We start from the raw sequence: 26,939 nt of genomic DNA, 5'->3' as shown, positions 1-26,939 counted from the left end.
TATCACTGATCAGAGGCAGATCTGGATAGATTGAACATATCTCTGATCATAGGCATATCTGGGTAGATCGAACATATCACTGATCACAGGCGAATCTGGATAGATCGAACATATCTATGATCACAGGTGGATCTGGATAGATCGAAGATATCACTGATCACAGGCAGATCCAGATAGATTGACATATCTCTGATCACAGGTGAATCTGGATAGATTGAACATATCTCTGATCACAGGCGAATCTGGATAGATCGAACATATCACTGATCACAGGCAGATCCAGATAGATTGACATATATCTGATCAGAGGTGAATCTGGATAGGTCGAACATATTACTGATCACAGGCGAATCTGGATAGATTGACATATCTCTGATCACAGGTGAATCCGGATAGATTGACATATCTCTGATCACAGGCACATCCAGATAGATTGACATATCTTTGATCACAGGCGAATCTGGATAGATCAAACATATCTCTGATCACAGGCTGATCTGGATAGATCGAACATATCTCTGATCACAGGCCGATCTGGATAGATCGAACATATCACTGATCAGAGGCAGATCTGGATAGATCGAACATAACACTGATCACAGGCAGATCTGGATAGATCGAACATATCACTGATCACAGGCAGATCTGAATAGATCGAACATATCACTGATCACAGGCGAATCTGGATAGATCAAACATATCTCTGATCACAGGTGGATCTGGATAGATCGAACATATCACTGATCACAGGCAGATCCAGATAGATTGACATATCTCTGATCACAGGTGAATCTGGACAGATTGAACATATCTCTGATCACAGGCGAATCTGGATAGAACGAACATATCACTGATCACAGGCAGATCCAGATAGATTGACATATCTCTGATCACAGGCGAATCTGGATAGATCGAACATATCACTGATCACAGGTAGATCCAGATAGATTGACATATCTCTGATCACAGGCGAATCTGGATAGATCGAACATATCACTGATCACAGGCAGATCCAGATATATTGACATATTTCTGATCACAGGCGAATCTGGATAGATTGACATATCGCTGATCACAGGAGAATCTGGATATATTGACATATCTCAGATCACAGGCAGATCCAGATAGATTGACATATCTCTGATCACAGGCGAATCTGCATTGATTGACATATCTCTGATGACAGGCAGATCTGGATAGATCGAACATATCTCTGATCACAGGCAGATCTGGATAGATCGAACATATCACTGATCAGAGGCAGATCTGGATAGATCGAACATAACACTGATCACAGGCAGATCTGGATAGATCGAACATATCACTGATCACAGGCAGATCTGAATAGATCGAACATATCACTGATCACAGGCGAATCTGGATAGATCAAACATATCTCTGATCACAGGTGGATCTGGATAGATCGAACATATCACTGATCACAGGCAGATCCAGATAGATTGACATATCTCTGATCACAGGTGAATCTGGATAGATTGAACATATCTCTGATCACAGGCTAATCTGGATAGAACGAACATATCACTGATCACAGGCAGATCCAGATAGATTGACATATCTCTGATCACAGGCGAATCTGGATAGATCGAACATATCACTGATCACAGGTAGATCCAGATAGATTGACATATCTCTGATCACAGGCGAATCTGGATAGATCGAACATATCACTGATCACAGGCAGATCCAGATATATTGACATATTTCTGATCACAGGCGAATCTGGATAGATTGACATATCGCTGATCACAGGAGAATCTGGATATATTGACATATCTCAGATCACAGGCAGATCCAGATAGATTGACATATCTCTGATCACAGGCGAATCTGGATTGATTGACATATCTCTGATGACAGGCAGATCTGGATAGATCGAACATATCTCTGATCACAGGCAGATCTGGATAGATCGAACATATCACTGATCAGAGGCAGATCAGGATAGATCGAACATATCTCTGATCACAGCTAGATCTGGATAGATCGAACATATCACTGATCACAGGCAGATCTGGATAGATCGAACATATCACTGATCAGAGGCAGATCTGGATAGATCGAACATATCACTGATCAGAGGCAGATCTGGATAGATCGAACGTATATCTGATCACAGGCGAATCTGGATAGATCGAACAAATCACTGATCACAGGCAAATCTGGATAGATCGAACATATCTCTGATCACAGGCGGATCCGGATAGATCGAACATATCACTGATCACAGGCAGATCCAGATAGATTGACATATCTCTGATCACAGGTGAATCTGGATAGATTGAACATATCTCTGATCACAGACGAATCTGGATAGATCGAACATATCACTGATCACAGGCAGATCCAGATAGATTGACATATCTCTGATCACAGGCGAATCTGGATAGATCGAACATATCACTGATCACAGGCAGATCCAGATATATTGACATATTTCTGATCACAGGCGAATCTGGATAGATTGACATATCGCTGATCACAGGAGAATCTGGATATATTGACATATCTCAGATCACAGGCAGATCCAGATAGATTGACATATCTCTGATCACAGGCGAATCTGGATTGATTGACATATCTCTGATGACAGGCAGATCTGGATAGATCGAACATATCTCTGATCACAGGCAGATCTGGATAGATCGAACATATCACTGATCAGAGGCAGATCAGGATAGATCGAACATATCTCTGATCACAGCCAGATCTGGATAGATCGAACATATCACTGATCACAGGCAGATCTGGATAGATCGAACATATCACTGATCAGAGGCAGATCTGGATAGATCGAACATATCACTGATCAGAGGCAGATCTGGATAGATCGAACGTATATCTGATCACAGGCGAATCTGGATAGATCGAACATATCACTGATCACAGGCAAATCTGGATAGATCGAACATATCTCTGATCACAGGCGGATCCGGATAGATCGAACATATCACTGATCACAGGCGGATCCAGATAGATTGACATATCTCTGATCACAGGTGAATCTGGATAGATTGAACATATCTCTGATCACAGACGAATCTGGATAGATCGAACATATCACTGATCACAGGCAGATCCAGATAGATTGACATATCTCTGATCACAGGCGAATCTGGATAGATCGAACATATCACTGATCACAGATAGATCCAGATAGATTGACATATCTCTGATCACAGGCGAATCTGGATAGATCGAACATATCACTGATCACAGGCAGATCCAGATATATTGACATATTTCTGATCACAGGTGAATCTGGATAGATTGACATATCTTTGATCACAGGAGAATCTGGATATATTGACATATCTCAGATCACAGGCAGATCCAGATAGATTGACATATCTCTGATGACAGGCAGATCTGGATAGATCGAACATATCTCTGATCACAGGCAGATCTGGATAGATCGAACATATCACTGATCAGAGGCAGATCAGGATAGATCGAACATATCTCTGATCACAGCCAGATCTGGATAGATCGAACATATCACTGATCACAGGCAGATCTGGATAGATCGAACATATCACTGATCAGAGGCAGATCTGGATAGATCGAACATATCACTGATCAGAGGCAGATCTGGATAGATCGAACGTATATCTGATCACAGGCGAATCTGGATAGATCGAACATATCACTGATCACAGGCAAATCTGGATAGATCGAACATATCACTGATCACAGGCGAATCTGGATAGATCGAACATATCTCTGATCACAGGCGGATCCGGATAGATCGAACATATCACTGATCACAGGCAGATCCAGATAGATTGACATATCTCTGATCACAGGTGAATCTGGATAGATTGAACATATCTCTGATCACAGACGAATCTGGATAGATTGAACATATCACTGATCACAGATAGATCCAGATAGATTGACATATCTCTGATCACAGGCGAATCTGGATAGATCGAACATATCACTTATCACAGGCAGATCCAGATATATTGACATATTTCTGATCACAGGTGAATCTGGATAGATTGACATATGTCTGATCACAGGAGAATCTGGATATATTGACATATCTCAGATCACAGGCAGATCCAGATAGATTGACATATCTCTGATGACAGGCAGATCTGGATAGATCGAACATATCTCTGATCACAGGCAGATCTGGATAGATCGAACATATCACTGATCAGAGGCAGATCAGGATAGATCGAACATATCTCTGATCACAGCCAGATCTGGATAGATCGAACATATCACTGATCAGAGGCAGATCTGGATAGATCGAACATATCACTGATCAGAGGCAGATCTGGATAGATCGAACATATATCTGATCACAGGCGAATCTGGATAGATCGAACATATCACTGATCACAGGCAAATCTGGATAGATCAAACATATCACTGATCACAGGCAAATCTGGATAGATCGAACATATCTCTGATCACAAGCGGATCCGGATAGATCGAACATATCACTGATCACAGGCAGATCCAGATAGATTGACATATCTCTGATCACAGGTGAATCTGGATAGATTGAACATATCTCTGATCACAGACGAATCTGGATAGATCGAACATATCACTGATCACAGGCAGATCCAGATAGATTGACATATCTCTGATCACAGGCGAATCTGGATAGATCGAACATATCAGTGATCACAGGCAGATCCAGATAGATTGACATATCTTTGATCACAGGCGAATGTGGATAGATCGAACATATCACTGATCACAGGCACATCCAGATAGATTGACATATCTTTGATCACAGGCGAATCTGGATAGATCGAACATATCTCTGATCACAGGCAGATCTGGATAGATCGAACATATCTCTGATCACAGGCCGATCCAGATAGATTGACATATCTCTGATCACAGGTGAGTCTGGATAGATCGAACATATCTCTGATCACAGGCAGATCTGGATAGATCGAACATATCTCTGATCACAGGCCGATCGAGATAGATTGACATATCTCTGATCACAGGTGAATCTGGATAGATCGAACATATCTCTGATCACAGGCGAATCTGGATAGATCGAACATATCTCTGATCACAGGCCGATCCAGATAGATTGACATATCTCTGATCACAGGCGAATCTGGATAGATCGAACATATCACTGATCACAGGCATATCCGGTTAGATTGACATATCTCTGATCAGAGGCGAATCTGGATAGACCGAAGATATCACTGATCACAGGCAGATCCAGATAGATTGACATATCTCCGATCAGAGGCGAATCTGGATAGATCGAACATATCTCTGATCACAGGCAGATCAAGATAGATTGACATATCACTGATCACAGGCAGATCTGGATAGATCGAACATATCTCTGATGACAGGCAGATCTGGATAGATCGATCCTATCTCTGATCACAGGTGAATCTGGATAGATCGAAGATATCACTGATCAAAGGCGAATCTGGATAGATCGAACATATCTCTGATCACAGGCGAATCTGGATAGATCGAACATATCACTGATCACAGGCTGATCCAGATAGATTGACATATCTCTGATCACAGGTGAATCTGGATAGATTGACATATCACAGATCACAGGCGAATCTGGATAGATCGAATATATCTCTGATGACACGCAGATCTGGATAGATCGAATATATCTCTGATCAGAGGCAGATCTGGATAAAACGAACATAACACTGATCACAGGCGAATCTGGATAGATCAAACATATCACTGATCACAGGCAGATTTGGATAGATCGAACATATCTCTGATCACAGGCAGATCTGGATAGATCGAACATATCACTGATCACAGGCAGATCTGAATAGATCGAAGATATCACTGATCACAGGCGTACCTGGATAGATCGAACATATCTCTGATCACAGCTGGATCTGGATAGATCGAACATATCACTGATCACAGGCAGATCCAGATAGATTGGCATATCTCTGATCACAGGTGAATCTGGATAGATTGAACATATCTCTGATCACAGGCGAATCTGGATAGATCGAACATATCACTGATCACAGGCAGATCCAGATAGATTGACATATCTCTGATCAGAGCTGAATCTGGATAGGTCGAACATATTACTGATCACAGGCGAATCTGGATAGATTGACGTATCTCTGATCACAGGTGAATCCGGATAGATTGACATATCTCTGATCACAGGTGAATCCGGATAGATTGACATATCTGTGATCACAGGCTCATCCAGATAGATTGACATATCTCTGATCACAGGCGAATCTGGATAGATCGAACATATCACTGATCACAGGCAGATCCAGATAGATTGACATATCTCTGATCAGAGCTGAATCTGGATAGGTCGAACATATTACTGATCACAGGCGAATCTGGATAGATTGACGTATCTCTGATCACAGGTGAATCCGGATAGATTGACATATCTCTGATCACAGGAGAATCCGGATAGATTGACATATCTCTGATCACAGGCTCATCCAGATAGATTGACATATCTTTGATCACAGGCGAATCTGGATAGATCGAACATATCTCTGATCACAGGCAGATCTGGATAGATCGAACATATCTCTGATCACAGGCCGATCCAGATAGATTGACATGTCTCTGATCACAGGTGAATCTGGATAGATCGAACATATCACTGATCACAGGCAGATCCAGATAGATTGACATATCTCTGATCAGAGCTGAATCTGGATAGGTCGAACATATTACTGATCACAGGCGAATCTGGATAGATTGACGTATCTCTGATCACAGGTGAATCCGGATAGATTGACATATCTCTGATCACAGGCTCATCCAGATAGATTGACATATCTTTGATCACAGGCGAATCTGGATAGATCGAACATATCTCTGATCACAGGCCGATCTGGATAGATCGAACATATCACTGATTAGAGGCAGATCTGGATAGATCGAACATATCTCTGATCACAGGCAGATCTGGATAGATCAAACATATCACTGATCAGAGGCAGATCTGGATAGATCGAACATAACACTGATCACAGGCGGATCTGGATAGATCGAACATATCACGGATCACAGGCAGATCCAAATGGATCGAACATATCACTGATCACAGGTAGATCTGGATAGATCGAACATAACACTGATCACAGGCAGATCTGGATAGATCGAACATATCACTGATCACAGGCAGATCTGAATAGATCGAATATATCTCTGATCACAGGCAGATCTGGATAGATCGAACATATCACTGATCAGAGGCAGATCTGGATAGATCGAACATATCTCTGATCACAGGCTTATCTGGATAGATCGAACATATCTCTGATCACAGGCATATCTGGGTAGATCGAACATATCACTGATCAGAGGCAGATCTGGATAGATCGAACATATCTCTGATCATAGGCATATCTGGGTAGATCGAACATATCACTGATCACAGGCGAATCTGGATAGATCGAACATATCTATGATCACAGGTGGATCTGGATAGATCGAAGATATCACTGATCACAGGCAGATCCAGATAGATTGACATATCTCTGATCACAGGTGAATCTGGATAGATTGAACATATCTCTGATCACAGGCGAATCTGGATAGATCGAACATATCACTGATCACAGGCAGATCCAGATAGATTGACATATATCTGATCAGAGGTGAATCTGGATAGGTCGAACATATTACTGATCACAGGCGAATCTGGATAGATTGACATATCTCTGATCACAGGTGAATCCGGATAGATTGACATATCTCTGATCACAGGTGAATCCGGATAGATTGACATATCTCTGATCACAGGCACATCCAGATAGATTGACATATCTTTGATCACAGGCGAATCTGGATAGATCAAACATATCTCTGATCACAGGCTGATCTGGATAGATCGAACATATCTCTGATCACAGGCCGATCTGGATAGATCGAACATATCACTGATCAGAGGCAGATCTGGATAGATCGAACATAACACTGATCACAGGCAGATCTGGATAGATCGAACATATCACTGATCACAGGCAGATCTGAATAGATCGAACATATCACTGATCACAGGCGAATCTGGATAGATCAAACATATCTCTGATCACAGGTGGATCTGGATAGATCGAACATATCACTGATCACAGGCAGATCCAGATAGATTGACATATCTCTGATCACAGGTGAATCCGGATAGATTGAACATATCTCTGATCACAGGCGAATCTGGATAGAACGAACATATCACTGATCACAGGCAGATCCAGATAGATTGACATATCTCTGATCACAGGCGAATCTGGATAGATCGAACATATCACTGATCACAGGTAGAGCCAGATAGATTGACATATCTCTGATCACAGGCGAATCTGGATAGATCGAACATATCACTGATCACAGGCAGATCCAGATATATTGACATATTTCTGATCACAGGCGAATCTGGTTAGATTGACATATCGCTGATCACAGGAGAATCTGGATATATTGACATATCTCAGATCACAGGCAGATCCAGATAGATTGACATATCTCTGATCACAGGCGAATCTGGATTGATTGACATATCTCTGATGACAGGCAGATCTGGATAGATCGAACATATCTCTGATCACAGGCAGATCTGGATAGATCGAACATATCACTGATCAGAGGCAGATCTGGATAGATCGAACATATCACTGATCACAGGCAGATCTGAATAGATCGAACATATCACTGATCACAGGCGAATCTGGATAGATCAAACATATCACTGATCACAGGTGGATCTGGATAGATCGAACATATCACTGATCACAGGCAGATCCAGATAGATTGACATATCTCTGATCACAGGTGAATCTGGATAGATTGAACATATCTCTGATCACAGGCGAATCTGGATAGAACGAACATATCACTGATCACAGGCAGATCCAGATAGATTGACATATCTCTGATCACAGGCGAATCTGGATAGATCGAACATATCACTGATCACAGGTAGATCCAGATAGATTGACATATCTCTGATCACAGGCGAATCTGGATAGATCGAACATATCACTGATCACAGGCAGATCCAGATATATTGACATATTTCTGATCACAGGCGAATCTGGATAGATTGACATATCGCTGATCACAGGAGAATCTGGATATATTGACATATCTCAGATCACAGGCAGATCCAGATAGATTGACATATCTCTGATCACAGGCGAATCTGGATTGATTGACATATCTCTGATGACAGGCAGATCTGGATAGATCGAACATATCTCTGATCACAGGCAGATCTGGATAGATCGAACATATCACTGATCAGAGGCAGATCAGGATAGATCGAACATATCTCTGATCACAGCCAGATCTGGATAGATCGAACATATCACTGATCACAGGCAGATCTGGATAGATCGAACATATCACTGATCAGAGGCAGATCTGGATAGATCGAACATATCACTGATCAGAGGCAGATCTGGATAGATCAAACGTATATCTGATCACAGGCGAATCTGGATAGATCGAACATATCACTGATCACAGGCAAATCTGGATAGATCGAACATATTTCTGATCACAGGCGGATCCGGATAGATCGAACATATCACTGATCACAGGCAGATCCAGATAGATTGACATATCTCTGATCACAGGTGAATCTGGATAGATTGAACATATCTCTGATCACAGACGAATCTGGATAGATCAAACATATCACTGATCACAGGCAGATCCAGATAGATTGACATATCTCTGATCACAGGCGAATCTGGATAGATCGCACATATCACTGATCACAGGCAGATCCAGATATATTGACATATTTCTGATCACAGGCGAATCTGAATAGATTGACATATCGCTGATCACAGGAGAATCTGGATATATTGACATATCTCAGATCACAGGCAGGTCCAGATAGATTGACATATCTCTGATCACAGGCGAATCTGGATTGATTGACATATCTCTGATGACAGGCAGATCTGGATAGATCGAACATATCTCTGATCACAGGCAGATCTGGATAGATCGAACATATCACTGATCAGAGGCAGATCAGGATAGATCGAACATATCTCTGATCACAGGCAGATCTGGATAGATCGAACATATCACTGATCAGAGGCAGATCAGGATAGATCGAACATATCACTGATCACAGGCAAATCTGGATAGATCGAACATATCACTGATCAGAGGCAGATCTGGATAGATCGAACGTATATCTGATCACAGGCGAATCTGGATAGATCGAACATATCACTGATCACAGGCAAATCTGGATAGATCGAACATATCTCTGATCACAGGCGGATCCGGATAGATCGAACATATCACTGATCACAGGCAGATCCAGATAGATTGACATATCTCTGATCACAGGTGAATCTGGATAGATTGAACATATCTCTGATCACAGACGAATCTGGATAGATCGAACATATCACTGATCACAGGCAGATCCAGATAGATTGACATATCTCTGATCACAGGCGAATCTGGATAGATCGAACATATCACTGATCACAGATAGATCCAGATAGATTGACATATCTCTGATCACAGGCGAATCTGGATAGATCGAACATATCACTGATCACAGGCAGATCCAGATATATTGACATATTTCTGATCACAGGTGAATCTGGATAGATTGACATATCTTTGATCACAGGAGAATCTGGATATATTGACATATCTCAGATCACAGGCAGATCCAGATAGATTGACATATCTCTGATGACAGGCAGATCTGGATAGATCGAACATATCTCTGACCACAGGCAGATCTGGATAGATCGAACATATCACTGATCAGAGGCAGATCAGGATAGATCGAACATATCTCTGATCACAGCCAGATCTGGATAGATCGAACATATCACTGATCACAGGCAGATCTGGATAGATCGAACATATCACTGATCAGAGGCAGATCTGGATAGATCGAACATATCACTGATCAGAGGCAGATCTGGATAGATCGAACGTATATCTGATCACAGGCGAATCTGGATAGATCGAACATATCACTGATCACAGGCAAATCTGGATAGATCGAACATATCACTGAACACAGGCGAATCTGGATAGATCGAACATATCTCTGATCACAGGCGGATCCGGATAGATCGAACATATCACTGATCACAGGCAGATCTAGATAGATTGACATATCTCTGATCACAGGTGAATCTGGATAGATTGAACATATCTCTGATCACAGACGAATCTGGATATATCGAACATATCACTGATCACAGGCAGATCCAGATAGATTGACATATCTCTGATCACAGGCGAATCTGGATAGATCGAACATATCACTGATCACAGATAGATCCAGATAGATTGACATATCTCTGATCACAGGCGAATCTGGATAGATCGAACATATCACTGATCACAGGCAGATCCAGATATATTGACATATTTCTGATCACAGGTGAATCTGGATAGATTGACATATCTCTGATCACAGGAGAATCTGGATATATTGACATATCTCAGATCACAGGCAGATCCAGATAGATTGACATATCTCTGATGACAGGCAGATCTGGATAGATCGAACATATCTCTGATCACAAGCGGATCCGGATAGATCGAACATATCACTGATCACAGGCAGATCCAGATAGATTGACATATCTCTGATCACAGGTGAATCTGGATAGATTGAACATATCTCTGATCACAGATGAATCTGGATAGATCGAACATATCACTGATCACAGGCAGATCCAGATAGATTGACATATCTCTGATCACAGGCGAATCTGGATAGATCGAACATATCAGTGATCACAGGCAGATCCAGATAGATTGACATATCTTTGATCACAGGCGAATGTGGATAGATCGAACATATCACTGATCACAGGCACATCCAGATAGATTGACATATCTTTGATCACAGGCGAATCTGGATAGATCGAACATATCTCTGATCACAGGCAGATCTGGATAGATCGAACATATCTCTGATCACAGGCCGATCTAGATAGATTGACATATCTCTGATCACAGGTGAATCTGGATAGATCGAACATATCTCTGATCACAGGCAGATCTGGATAGATCGAACATATCTCTGATCACAGGCCGATCCAGATAGATTGACATATCTCTGATCACAGGTGAATCTGGATAGATCGAACATATCTCTGATCACAGGCGAATCTGGATAGATCGAACATATCTCTGATCACAGGCCGATACAGATAGATTGACATATCTCTGATCACAGGCGAATCTGGATAGATCGAACATATCACTGATCACAGGCATATCCGGTTAGATTGACATATCTCTGATCAGAGGCGAATCTGGATAGACCGAAGATATCACTGATCACAGGCAGATCCAGATAGATTGACATATCTCCGATCAGAGGCGAATCTGGATAGATCGAACATATCTCTGATCACAGGCAGATCAAGATAGATTGACATATCACTGATCACAGGTGAATCTGGATAGATTGAACATATCTCTGATCACAGGCGAATCTGGATAGATCGAACATATCACTGATCACAGGCAGATCCAGATAGATTGACATATATCTGATCAGAGGTGAATCTGGATAGGTCGAACATATTACTGATCACAGGCGAATCTGGATAGATTGACATATCTCTGATCACAGGTGAATCCGGATAGATTGACATATCTCTGATCACAGGTGAATCCGGATAGATTGACATATCTCTGATCACAGGCACATCCAGATAGATTGACATATCTTTGATCACAGGCGAATCTGGATAGATCAAACATATCTCTGATCACAGGCTGATCTGGATAGATCGAACATATCTCTGATCACAGGCCGATCTGGATAGATCGAACATATCACTGATCAGAGGCAGATCTGGATAGATCGAACATAACACTGATCACAGGCAGATCTGGATAGATCGAACATATCACTGATCACAGGCAGATCTGAATAGATCGAACATATCACTGATCACAGGCGAATCTGGATAGATCAAACATATCTCTGATCACAGGTGGATCTGGATAGATCGAACATATCACTGATCACAGGCAGATCCAGATAGATTGACATATCTCTGATCACAGGTGAATCCGGATAGATTGAACATATCTCTGATCACAGGCGAATCTGGATAGAACGAACATATCACTGATCACAGGCAGATCCAGATAGATTGACATATCTCTGATCACAGGCGAATCTGGATAGATCGAACATATCACTGATCACAGGTAGAGCCAGATAGATTGACATATCTCTGATCACAGGCGAATCTGGATAGATCGAACATATCACTGATCACAGGCAGATCCAGATATATTGACATATTTCTGATCACAGGCGAATCTGGTTAGATTGACATATCGCTGATCACAGGAGAATCTGGATATATTGACATATCTCAGATCACAGGCAGATCCAGATAGATTGACATATCTCTGATCACAGGCGAATCTGGATTGATTGACATATCTCTGATGACAGGCAGATCTGGATAGATCGAACATATCTCTGATCACAGGCAGATCTGGATAGATCGAACATATCACTGATCAGAGGCAGATCTGGATAGATCGAACATAACACTGATCACAGGCAGATCTGGATAGATCGAACATATCACTGATCACAGGCAGATCTGAATAGATCGAACATATCACTGATCACAGGCGAATCTGGATAGATCAAACATATCTCTGATCACAGGTGGATCTGGATAGATCGAACATATCACTGATCACAGGCAGATCCAGATAGATTGACATATCTCTGATCACAGGTGAATCTGGATAGATTGAACATATCTCTGATCACAGGCGAATCTGGATAGAACGAACATATCACTGATCACAGGCAGATCCAGATAGATTGACATATCTCTGATCACAGGCGAATCTGGATAGATCGAACATATCACTGATCACAGGTAGATCCAGATAGATTGACATATCTCTGATCACAGGCGAATCTGGATAGATCGAACATATCACTGATCACAGGCAGATCCAGATATATTGACATATTTCTGATCACAGGCGAATCTGGATAGATTGACATATCGCTGATCACAGGAGAATCTGGATATATTGACATATCTCAGATCACAGGCAGATCCAGATAGATTGACATATCTCTGATCACAGGCGAATCTGGATTGATTGACATATCTCTGATGACAGGCAGATCTGGATAGATCGAACATATCTCTGATCACAGGCAGATCTGGATAGATCGAACATATCACTGATCAGAGGCAGATCAGGATAGATCGAACATATCTCTGATCACAGCCAGATCTGGATAGATCGAACATATCACTGATCACAGGCAGATCTGGATAGATCGAACATATCACTGATCAGAGGCAGATCTGGATAGATCGAACATATCACTGATCAGAGGCAGATCTGGATAGATCAAACGTATATCTGATCACAGGCGAATCTGGATAGATCGAACATATCACTGATCACAGGCAAATCTGGATAGATCGAACATATTTCTGATCACAGGCGGATCCGGATAGATCGAACATATCACTGATCACAGGCAGATCCAGATAGATTGACATATCTCTGATCACAGGTGAATCTGGATAGATTGAACATATCTCTGATCACAGACGAATCTGGATAGATCAAACATATCACTGATCACAGGCAGATCCAGATAGATTGACATATCTCTGATCACAGGCGAATCTGGATAGATCGAACATATCACTGATCACAGGCAGATCCAGATATATTGACATATTTCTGATCACAGGCGAATCTGAATAGATTGACATATCGCTGATCACAGGAGAATCTGGATATATTGACATATCTCAGATCACAGGCAGATCCAGATAGATTGACATATCTCTGATCACAGGCGAATCTGGATTGATTGACATATCTCTGATGACAGGCAGATCTGGATAGATCGAACATATCTCTGATCACAGGCAGATCTGGATAGATCGAACATATCACTGATCAGAGGCAGATCAGGATAGATCGAACATATCTCTGATCACAGGCAGATCTGGATAGATCGAACATATCACTGATCACAGGCGAATCTGGATAGATCAAACATATCTCTGATCACAGGTGGATCTGGATAGATCGAACATATCACTGATCACAGATAGATCCAGATAGATTGACATATCTCTGATCACAGGCGAATCTGGATAGATCGAACATATCACTGATCACAGGCAGATCCAGATATATTGACATATTTCTGATCACAGGTGAATCTGGATAGATTGACATATCTTTGATCACAGGAGAATCTGGATATATTGACATATCTCAGATCACAGGCAGATCTGGATAGATCGAACATATCACTGATCAGAGGCAGATCTGGATAGATCGAACATATCACTGATCACAGGCAGATCTGAATAGATCGAACATATCACTGATCACAGGCGAATCTGGATAGATCAAACATATCTCTGATCACAGGTGGATCTGGATAGATCGAACATATCACTGATCACAGGCAGATCCAGATAGATTGACATATCTCTGATCACAGGTGAATCTGGATAGATTGAACATATCTCTGATCACAGGCGAATCTGGATAGAACGAACATATCACTGATCACAGGCAGATCCAGATAGATTGACATATCTCTGATCACAGGCGAATCTGGATAGATCGAACATATCACTGATCACAGGTAGATCCAGATAGATTGACACATCTCTGATCACAGGCGAATCTGGATAGATCGAACATATCACTGATCACAGGCAGATCCAGATATATTGACATATTTCTGATCACAGGCGAATCTGGATAGATTGACATATCGCTGATCACAGGAGAATCTGGATATATTGACATATCTCAGATCACAGGCAGATCCAGATAGATTGACATATCTCTGATCACAGGCGAATCTGGATTGATTGACATATCTCTGATGACAGGCAGATCTGGATAGATCGAACATATCTCTGATCACAGGCAGATCTGGATAGATCGAACATATCACTGATCAGAGGCAGATCAGGATAGATCGAACATATCTCTGATCACAGCCAGATCTGGATAGATCGAACATATCACTGATCACAGGCAGATCTGGATAGATCGAACATATCACTGATCAGAGGCAGATCTGGATAGATCGAACATATCACTGATCAGAGGCAGATCTGGATAGATCAAACGTATATCTGATCACAGGCGAATCTGGATAGATCGAACATATCACTGATCACAGGCAAATCTGGATAGATCGAACATATTTCTGATCACAGGCGGATCCGGATAGATCGAACATATCACTGATCACAGGCAGATCCAGATAGATTGACATATCTCTGATCACAGGTGAATCTGGATAGATTGAACATATCTCTGATCACAGACGAATCTGGATAGATCAAACATATCACTTATCACAGGCAGATCCAGATAGATTGACATATCTCTGATCACAGGCGAATCTGGATAGATCGAACATATCACTGATCACAGGCAGATCCAGATATATTGACATATTTCTGATCACAGGCGAATCTGAATAGATTGACATATCGCTGATCACAGGAGAATCTGGATATATTGACATATCTCAGATCACAGGCAGATCCAGATAGATTGACATATCTCTGATCACAGGCGAATCTGGATTGATTGACATATCTCTGATGACAGGCAGATCTGGATAGATCGAACATATCTCTGATCACAGGCAGATCTGGATAGATCGAACATATCACTGATCAGAGGCAGATCAGGATAGATCGAACATATCTCTGATCACAGGCAGATCTGGATAGATCGAACATATCACTGATCAGAGGCAGATCAGGATAGATCGAACATATCACTGATCACAGGCAAATCTGGATAGATCGAACATATCACTGATCAGAGGCAGATCTGGATAGATCGAATGTATATCTGATCACAGGCGAATCTGGATAGATCGAACATATCACTGATCACAGGCAAATCTGGATAGATCGAACATATCTCTGATCACAGGCGGATCCGGATAGATCGAACATATCACTGATCACAGGCAGATCCAGATAGATTGACATATCTCTGATCACAGGTGAATCTGGATAGATTGAACATATCTCTGATCACAGACGAATCTGGATAGATCGAACATATCACTGATCACAGGCAGATCCAGATAGATTGACATATCTCTGATCACAGGCGAATCTGGATAGATCGAACATATCACTGATCACAGATAGATCCAGATAGATTGACATATCTCTGATCACAGGCGAATCTGGATAGATCGAACATATCACTGATCACAGGCAGATCCAGATATATTGACATATTTCTGATCACAGGTGAATCTGGATAGATTGACATATCTTTGATCACAGGAGAATCTGGATATATTGACATATCTCAGATCACAGGCAGATCCAGATAGATTGACATATCTCTGATGACAGGCAGATCTGGATAGATCGAACATATCTCTGACCACAGGCAGATCTGGATAGATCGAACATATCACTGATCAGAGGCAGATCAGGATAGATCGAACATATCTCTGATCACAGCCAGATCTGGATAGATCGAACATATCACTGATCACAGGCAGATCTGGATAGATCGAACATATCACTGATCAGAGGCAGATCTGGATAGATCGAACATATCACTGATCAGAGGCAGATCTGGATAGATCGAACGTATATCTGATCACAGGCGAATCTGGATAGATCGAACATATCACTGATCACAGGCAAATCTGGATAGATCGAACATATCACTGAACACAGGCGAATCTGGATAGATCGAACATATCTCTGATCACAGGCGGATCCGGATAGATCGAACATATCACTGATCACAGGCAGATCTAGATAGATTGACATATCTCTGATCACAGGTGAATCTGGATAGATTGAACATATCTCTGATCACAGACGAATCTGGATATATCGAACATATCACTGATCACAGGCAGATCCAGATAGATTGACATATCTCTGATCACAGGCGAATCTGGATAGATCGAACATATCACTGATCACAGATAGATCCAGATAGATTGACATATCTCTGATCACAGGCGAATCTGGATAGATCGAACATATCACTGATCACAGGCAGATCCAGATATATTGACATATTTCTGATCACAGGTGAATCTGGATAGATTGACATATCTCTGATCACAGGAGAATCTGGATATATTGACATATCTCAGATCACAGGCAGATCCAGATAGATTGACATATCTCTGATGACAGGCAGATCTGGATAGATCGAACATATCTCTGATCACAAGCGGATCCGGATAGATCGAACATATCACTGATCACAGGCAGATCCAGATAGATTGACATATCTCTGATCACAGGTGAATCTGGATAGATTGAACATATCTCTGATCACAGATGAATCTGGATAGATCGAACATATCACTGATCACAGGCAGATCCAGATAGATTGACATATCTCTGATCACAGGCGAATCTGGATAGATCGAACATATCAGTGATCACAGGCAGATCCAGATAGATTGACATATCTTTGATCACAGGCGAATGTGGATAGATCGAACATATCACTGATCACAGGCACATCCAGATAGATTGACATATCTTTGATCACAGGCGAATCTGGATAGATCGAACATATCTCTGATCACAGGCAGATCTGGATAGATCGAACATATCTCTGATCACAGGCCGATCTAGATAGATTGACATATCTCTGATCACAGGTGAATCTGGATAGATCGAACATATCTCTGATCACAGGCAGATCTGGATAGATCGAACATATCTCTGATCACAGGCCGATCCAGATAGATTGACATATCTCTGATCACAGGTGAATCTGGATAGATCGAACATATCTCTGATCACAGGCGAATCTGGATAGATCGAACATATCTCTGATCACAGGCCGATACAGATAGATTGACATATCTCTGATCACAGGCGAATCTGGATAGATCGAACATATCACTGATCACAGGCATATCCGGTTAGATTGACATATCTCTGATCAGAGGCGAATCTGGATAGACCGAAGATATCACTGATCACAGGCAGATCCAGATAGATTGACATATCTCCGATCAGAGGCGAATCTGGATAGATCGAACATATCTCTGATCACAGGCAGATCAAGATAGATTGACATATCACTGATCACAGGTGAATCTGGATAGATTGAACATATCTCTGATCACAGGCGAATCTGGATAGATCGAACATATCACTGATCACAGGCAGATCCAGATAGATTGACATATATCTGATCAGAGGTGAATCTGGATAGGTCGAACATATTACTGATCACAGGCGAATCTGGATAGATTGACATATCTCTGATCACAGGTGAATCCGGATAGATTGACATATCTCTGATCACAGGTGAATCCGGATAGATTGACATATCTCTGATCACAGGCACATCCAGATAGATTGACATATCTTTGATCACAGGCGAATCTGGATAGATCAAACATATCTCTGATCACAGGCTGATCTGGATAGATCGAACATATCTCTGATCACAGGCAGATCTGGATAGATCGAACATATCACTGATCAGAGGCAGATCAGGATAGATCGAACATATCTCTGATCACAGCCAGATCTGGATAGATCGAACATATCACTGATCACAGGCAGATCTGGATAGATCGAACATATCACTGATCAGAGGCAGATCTGGATAGATCGAACATATCACTGATCAGAGGCAGATCTGGATAGATCAAACGTATATCTGATCACAGGCGAATCTGGATAGATCGAACATATCACTGATCACAGGCAAATCTGGATAGATCGAACATATTTCTGATCACAGGCGGATCCGGATAGATCGAACATATCACTGATCACAGGCAGATCCAGATAGATTGACATATCTCTGATCACAGGTGAATCTGGATAGATTGAACATATCTCTGATCACAGACGAATCTGGATAGATCAAACATATCACTGATCACAGGCAGATCCAGATAGATTGACATATCTCTGATCACAGGCGAATCTGGATAGATCGAACATATCACTGATCACAGGCAGATCCAGATATATTGACATATTTCTGATCACAGGCGAATCTGAATAGATTGACATATCGCTGATCACAGGAGAATCTGGATATATTGACATATCTCAGATCACAGGCAGATCCAGATAGATTGACATATCTCTGATCACAGGCGAATCTGGATTGATTGACATATCTCTGATGACAGGCAGATCTGGATAGATCGAACATATCTCTGATCACAGGCAGATCTGGATAGATCGAACATATCACTGATCAGAGGCAGATCAGGATAGATCGAACATATCTCTGATCACAGGCAGATCTGGATAGATCGAACATATCACTGATCAGAGGCAGATCAGGATAGATCGAACATATCACTGATCACAGGCAAATCTGGATAGATCGAACATATCACTGATCAGAGGCAGATCTGGATAGATCGAACGTATATCTGATCACAGGCGAATCTGGATAGATCGAACATATCACTGATCACAGGCAAATCTGGATAGATCGAACATATCTCTGATCACAGGCGGATCCGGATAGATCGAACATATCACTGATCACAGGCAGATCCAGATAGATTGACATATCTCTGATCACAGGTGAATCTGGATAGATTGAACATATCTCTGATCACAGACGAATCTGGATAGATCGAACATATCACTGATCACAGGCAGATCCAGATAGATTGACATATCTCTGATCACAGGCGAATCTGGATAGATCGAACATATCACTGATCACAGATAGATCCAGATAGATTGACATATCTCTGATCACAGGCGAATCTGGATAGATCGAACATATCACTGATCACAGGCAGATCCAGATATATTGACATATTTCTGATCACAGGTGAATCTGGATAGATTGACATATCTTTGATCACAGGAGAATCTGGATATATTGACATATCTCAGATCACAGGCAGATCCAGATAGATTGACATATCTCTGATGACAGGCAGATCTGGATAGATCGAACATATCTCTGACCACAGGCAGATCTGGATAGATCGAACATATCACTGATCAGAGGCAGATCAGGATAGATCGAACATATCTCTGATCACAGCCAGATCTGGATAGATCGAACATATCACTGATCACAGGCAGATCTGGATAGATCGAACATATCACTGATCAGAGGCAGATCTGGATAGATCGAACATATCACTGATCAGAGGCAGATCTGGATAGATCGAACGTATATCTGATCACAGGCGAATCTGTATAGATCGAACATATCACTGATCACAGGCAAATCTGGATAGATCGAACATATCACTGAACACAGGCGAATCTGGATAGATCGAACATATCTCTGATCACAGGCGGATCCGGATAGATCGAACATATCACTGATCACAGGCAGATCTAGATAGATTGACATATCTCTGATCACAGGTGAATCTGGATAGATTGAACATATCTCTGATCACAGACGAATCTGGATATATCGAACATATCACTGATCACAGGCAGATCCAGATAGATTGACATATCTCTGATCACAGGCGAATCTGGATAGATCGAACATATCACTGATCACAGATAGATCCAGATAGATTGACATATCTCTGATCACAGGCGAATCTGGATAGATCGAACATATCACTGATCACAGGCAGATCCAGATATATTGACATATTTCTGATCACAGGTGAATCTGGATAGATTGACATATCTCTGATCACAGGAGAATCTGGATATATTGACATATCTCAGATCACAGGCAGATCCAGATAGATTGACATATCTCTGATGACAGGCAGATCTGGATAGATCGAACATATCTCTGATCACAAGCGGATCCGGATAGATCGAACATATCACTGATCACAGGCAGATCCAGATAGATTGACATATCTCTGATCACAGGTGAATCTGGATAGATTGAACATATCTCTGATCACAGATGAATCTGGATAGATCGAACATATCACTGATCACAGGCAGATCCAGATAGATTGACATATCTCTGATCACAGGCGAATCTGGATAGATCGAACATATCAGTGATCACAGGCAGATCCAGATAGATTGACATATCTTTGATCACAGGCGAATGTGGATAGATCGAACATATCACTGATCACAGGCACATCCAGATAGATTGACATATCTTTGATCACAGGCGAATCTGGATAGATCGAACATATCTCTGATCACAGGCAGATCTGGATAGATCGAACATATCTCTGATCACAGGCCGATCTAGATAGATTGACATATCTCTGATCACAGGTGAATCTGGATAGATCGAACATATCTCTGATCACAGGCAGATCTGGATAGATCGAACATATCTCTGATCACAGGCCGATCCAGATAGATTGACATATCTCTGATCACAGGTGAATCTGGATAGATCGAACATATCTCTGATCACAGGCGAATCTGGATAGATCGAACATATCTCTGATCACAGGCCGATACAGATAGATTGACATATCTCTGATCACAGGCGAATCTGGATAGATCGAACATATCACTGATCACAGGCATATCCGGTTAGATTGACATATCTCTGATCAGAGGCGAATCTGGATAGACCGAAGATATCACTGATCACAGGCAGATCCAGATAGATTGACATATCTCCGATCAGAGGCGAATCTGGATAGATCGAACATATCTCTGATCACAGGCAGATCAAGATAGATTGACATATCACTGATCACAGGCAGATCTGGATAGATCGAACATATCTCTGATGACAGGCAGATCTGGATAGATCGATCCTATCTCTGATCACAGGTGAATCTGGATAGATCGAAGATATCACTGATCAAAGGCGAATCTGGATAGATCGAACATATCTCTGATCACAGGCGATTCTGGATAGATCGAACATATCACTGATCACAGGCTGATCCAGATAGATTGACATATCTCTGATCACAGGTGAATCTGGATAGATTGACATATCACAGATCACAGGCGAATCTGGATAGATCGAATATATCTCTGATGACACGCAGATCTGGATAGATCGAACATATCTCTGATCAGAGGCAGATCTGGATAGAACGAACATAACACTGATCACAGGCGAATCTGGATAGATCAAACATATCACTGATCACAGGCAGATTTGGATAGATCGAACATATCTCTGATCACAGCCAGATCTGGATAGATCGAACATATCTCTGATCACAGGCAGATCTGGATAGATCGAACATATCACTGATCAGATGCAGATCTGGATAGATCGAACATATCACTGATCACAGTCAGATCTGAATAGATCGAACATATCACTGATCACAGGCGAATCCGGATAGATCGAACATATGACTGATCACAGGCAGATCCAGATAGATTAACATATCTCTGATCACAGGTGAATCTGGATAGATCGAACATATCTCTGATCACAGGCCGATCCAGATAGATTGACATATGTCTGATCACAGGTGAATCTGGATAGATCGAACATATCTCTGATCACAGGCAGATCTGGATAGATCGAACATATCTCTGATCACAGGCCGATCCAGATAGATTGACATATCTCTGATCACAGGTGAATCTGGATAGATCGAACATATCTCTGATCACAGGCGAATCTGGATAGATCGAACATATCTCTGATCACAGGCGAATCTGGATAGATCGAACATATCACTGATCACAGGCATATCCGGTTAGATTGACATATCTCTGATCAGAGGCGAATCTGGATAGACCGAACATATCACTGATCACAGGCAGATCCAGATAGATTGACATATCTCCGATCAGAGGCAGATCTGGATAGATCGAACATATCTCTGATGACAGGCAGATCTGGATAGATCGATCCTATCTCTGATCACAGGTGAATCTGGATAGATCTAAGATATCACTGATCAAAGGCGAATCTGGATAGATCGAACATATCTCTGATCACAGGCGAATCTGGATAGATCGAACATATCACTGATCACAGGCTGATCCAGATAGATTGACATATCTCTGATCACAGGTGAATCTGGATAGATTGACATGTCACAGATCACAGGCGAATCTGGATAGATCGAATATATCTCTGATGACACGCAGATCTGGATAGATCGAACATATCTCTGATCAGAGGCAGATCTGGATAGAACGAACATAACACTGATCACAGGCGAATCTGGATAGATCAAACATATCACTGATCACAGGCAGATTTGGATAGATCGAACATATCTCTGATCACAGGCAGATCTGGATAGATCGAACATATCACTGATCACAGGCAGATCTGAATAGATCGAAGATATCACTGATCACAGGCGTATCTGGATAGATCGAATATATCTCTGATCACAGCTGGATCTGGATAGATCGAACATATCACTGATCACAGGCAGATCCAGATAGATTGGCATATCTCTGATCACAGGTGAATCTGGATAGATTGAACATATCTCTGATCACAGGCGAATCTGGATAGATCGAACATATCACTGATCACAGGCAGATCCAGATAGATTGACATATCTCTGATCAGAGCTGAATCTGTATAGGTCGAACATATTACTGATCACAGGCGAATCTGGATAGATTGACGTATCTCTGATCACAGGTGAATCCGGATAGATTGACATATCTCTGATGACAGGCAGATCTGGATAGATCGAACATATCTCTGATCACAGGCCGATCCAGATAGATTGACATATGTCTGATCACAGGCGAATCTGGATAGATCAAACATATCACTGATCACAGGCAGATCCAGATAGATTGACATATCTCTGATCACAGGCGAATCTGGAGAGATTGACATATCTCTGATGACAGGCAGATCTGGATAGATCGAACATATCTCTGATCACAGGCAGATCTGAATAGATCGAACATATCACTGATCAGAGGCAGATCTGGATAGATCGAACATATCACTGATCAGAGGCAGATCTGGATAGATCGAACATATATCTGATCACAGGCGAATCTGAATAGATCGAACATATCACTGATCAGAGGCAGATCTGGATAGATCGAACATATCACTGATCACAGTCAGATCTGAATAGATCGAACATATCACTGATCACAGGCGAATCCGGATAGATCGAACATATCACTGATCACAGGCAGATCCAGATAGATTAACATATCTCTGATCACAGGTGAATCTGGATAGATTGAACATATCTCTGATCACAGGCGAATCTGGATAGATCGAACATATCACTGATCACAGGCAGATCCAGATAGATTGACATATCTCTGATCACAGGCGAATCTGGATAGATCGAACATATCAGTGATCACAGGCAGATCCAGATAGATTGACATATTTCTGATCACAGGCAGATCCAGATAGATTGACGTATCTCTGATCACAGGCGAATCTGGACAGATCGAACATATCTCTGATCACAGGCAGATCAAGATAGATTGACATATCACTGATCACAGGCAGATCCAGATGGTTTGACATATCTCTGATGACAGGCAGATGTGGATAGATCGAACATATCTCTGATCACAGGCGAATCTGGATAGATCAAACATATCTCTGATCACAGGCAGATCAAGATAGATTGACATATCACTGATCACAGGCAGATCTGGATAGATCGAACATATCTCTGATCACAGGCAAATCTGGATAGATCGAACATATCACTGATGACAGGCAGATCTGGATAGATTGAACATATCACTGATCACAGGCAGATCCAGAGAGATTGACATATTTCTGATCACAGGCAGATCCAGATAGATTGACGTATCTCTGATCACAGGCGAATCTGGACAGATCGAACATATCACTGATCACAGGCAGATCCAGGTAGATTGACATATCACTGATCACAGGTGAATCTGGACAGATCGAACATATCTCTGATCACAGGCAGATCAAGATAGATTGACATATCACTGATCACAGGTGAATCTGGATAGATCGAACATATCTCTGATCACAGGCGAATCTGGATAGATCGAACATATCACTGATCAAAGGCGAATCTGGATAGATCGATTATATCTCTGATCACAGGGAGATCCAAACTGGAAAGGGACTCAAGTTGAAGTAAATTTATTATCAAAATATATATATGTCACCATGTACTACTCTGAGATTCATTTTTGCAGGCATTTGCAAAATATTAATGAACTGCAATTGAATTTATGAAAAATTATACATAAATAAGCACTGACAAACAACCAGTGTGGAAAAGTCAAAATTGTGCAAATAAATTAAAGAAATGTACTTATATTTATTATAAATGTTGTAATGTTATAAAATAATACCGAAACATGAGAGAATGTGAATTGTAGAGTCCTTGAAAGTGAATACATGGGATGTAGAATCAGTTCAGCTTTGAGTTGAGTGAAGTTATCCGTGCTGCTTTGGAAACCCAAAGGCTTTAGGGTCTCAGTTTGAATCTCCCTGCAAAAATATGGAGCCAAGGCAGGAATGCATCTGTGGAAACAGGTTTTGATCAACACTGAAGAGGAACTAATGCTGAGATCATATAACATGAAGGCTTAGCAGTTTCATTAATAACCCAAGCAAGGAAGATCGAGCCCTTGGCAACCAGTAGATCCATGTGTGAAGACAGAGGACTTCTCTGAGACATGCCTCAACAGGGAAAGTGGCAGGTGAATTTGCAGTACAGGCTAAAAGAGGAATAGAGAAGTTGCAGAGTTTAGGATTTGAAAAATATGGCAGAATGCAGGGCAGCTTGTTAGCAGAAGCTGGACCATTGAGACTGATAAAAGGCAACCAAAGCAGATACCATTAGCACTGAGTTCATGACTTGGAGCAGATTTCTGCAAATATATGGTGGAGAGCATTCCAACTGGTGGCAGCTCCATCTGGTATAGGGGTTCCAACAGTCTGGTTAACCTGTTGCTTCCATAGTCAGCAGGATATGAACCTGTTCAGGGAACTGGGTTTTCAGTCCATCGCCCACTCTCCCCGCTTGGCTGCCGCTGGAAGCT

At 41.6% G+C, this 26,939-nt stretch overlaps 1 long non-coding RNA gene across 1 annotated transcript in view; it reads right to left on the bottom strand.

The window, feature by feature from the left end:
* LOC132398378 (uncharacterized) overlaps positions 1–26,939 on the bottom strand; it is a 185,443-nt gene that overhangs the window by 158,163 nt on the left and 341 nt on the right. The window lies entirely within an intron of this gene.

This window comes from Hypanus sabinus, chromosome 8 (genome assembly GCF_030144855.1).
Source record: "Hypanus sabinus isolate sHypSab1 chromosome 8, sHypSab1.hap1, whole genome shotgun sequence".
Classification (NCBI taxonomy): Eukaryota; Metazoa; Chordata; class Chondrichthyes; order Myliobatiformes; family Dasyatidae; genus Hypanus; species Hypanus sabinus.
This window is presented reverse-complemented; position numbering and strand designations above follow the sequence as displayed.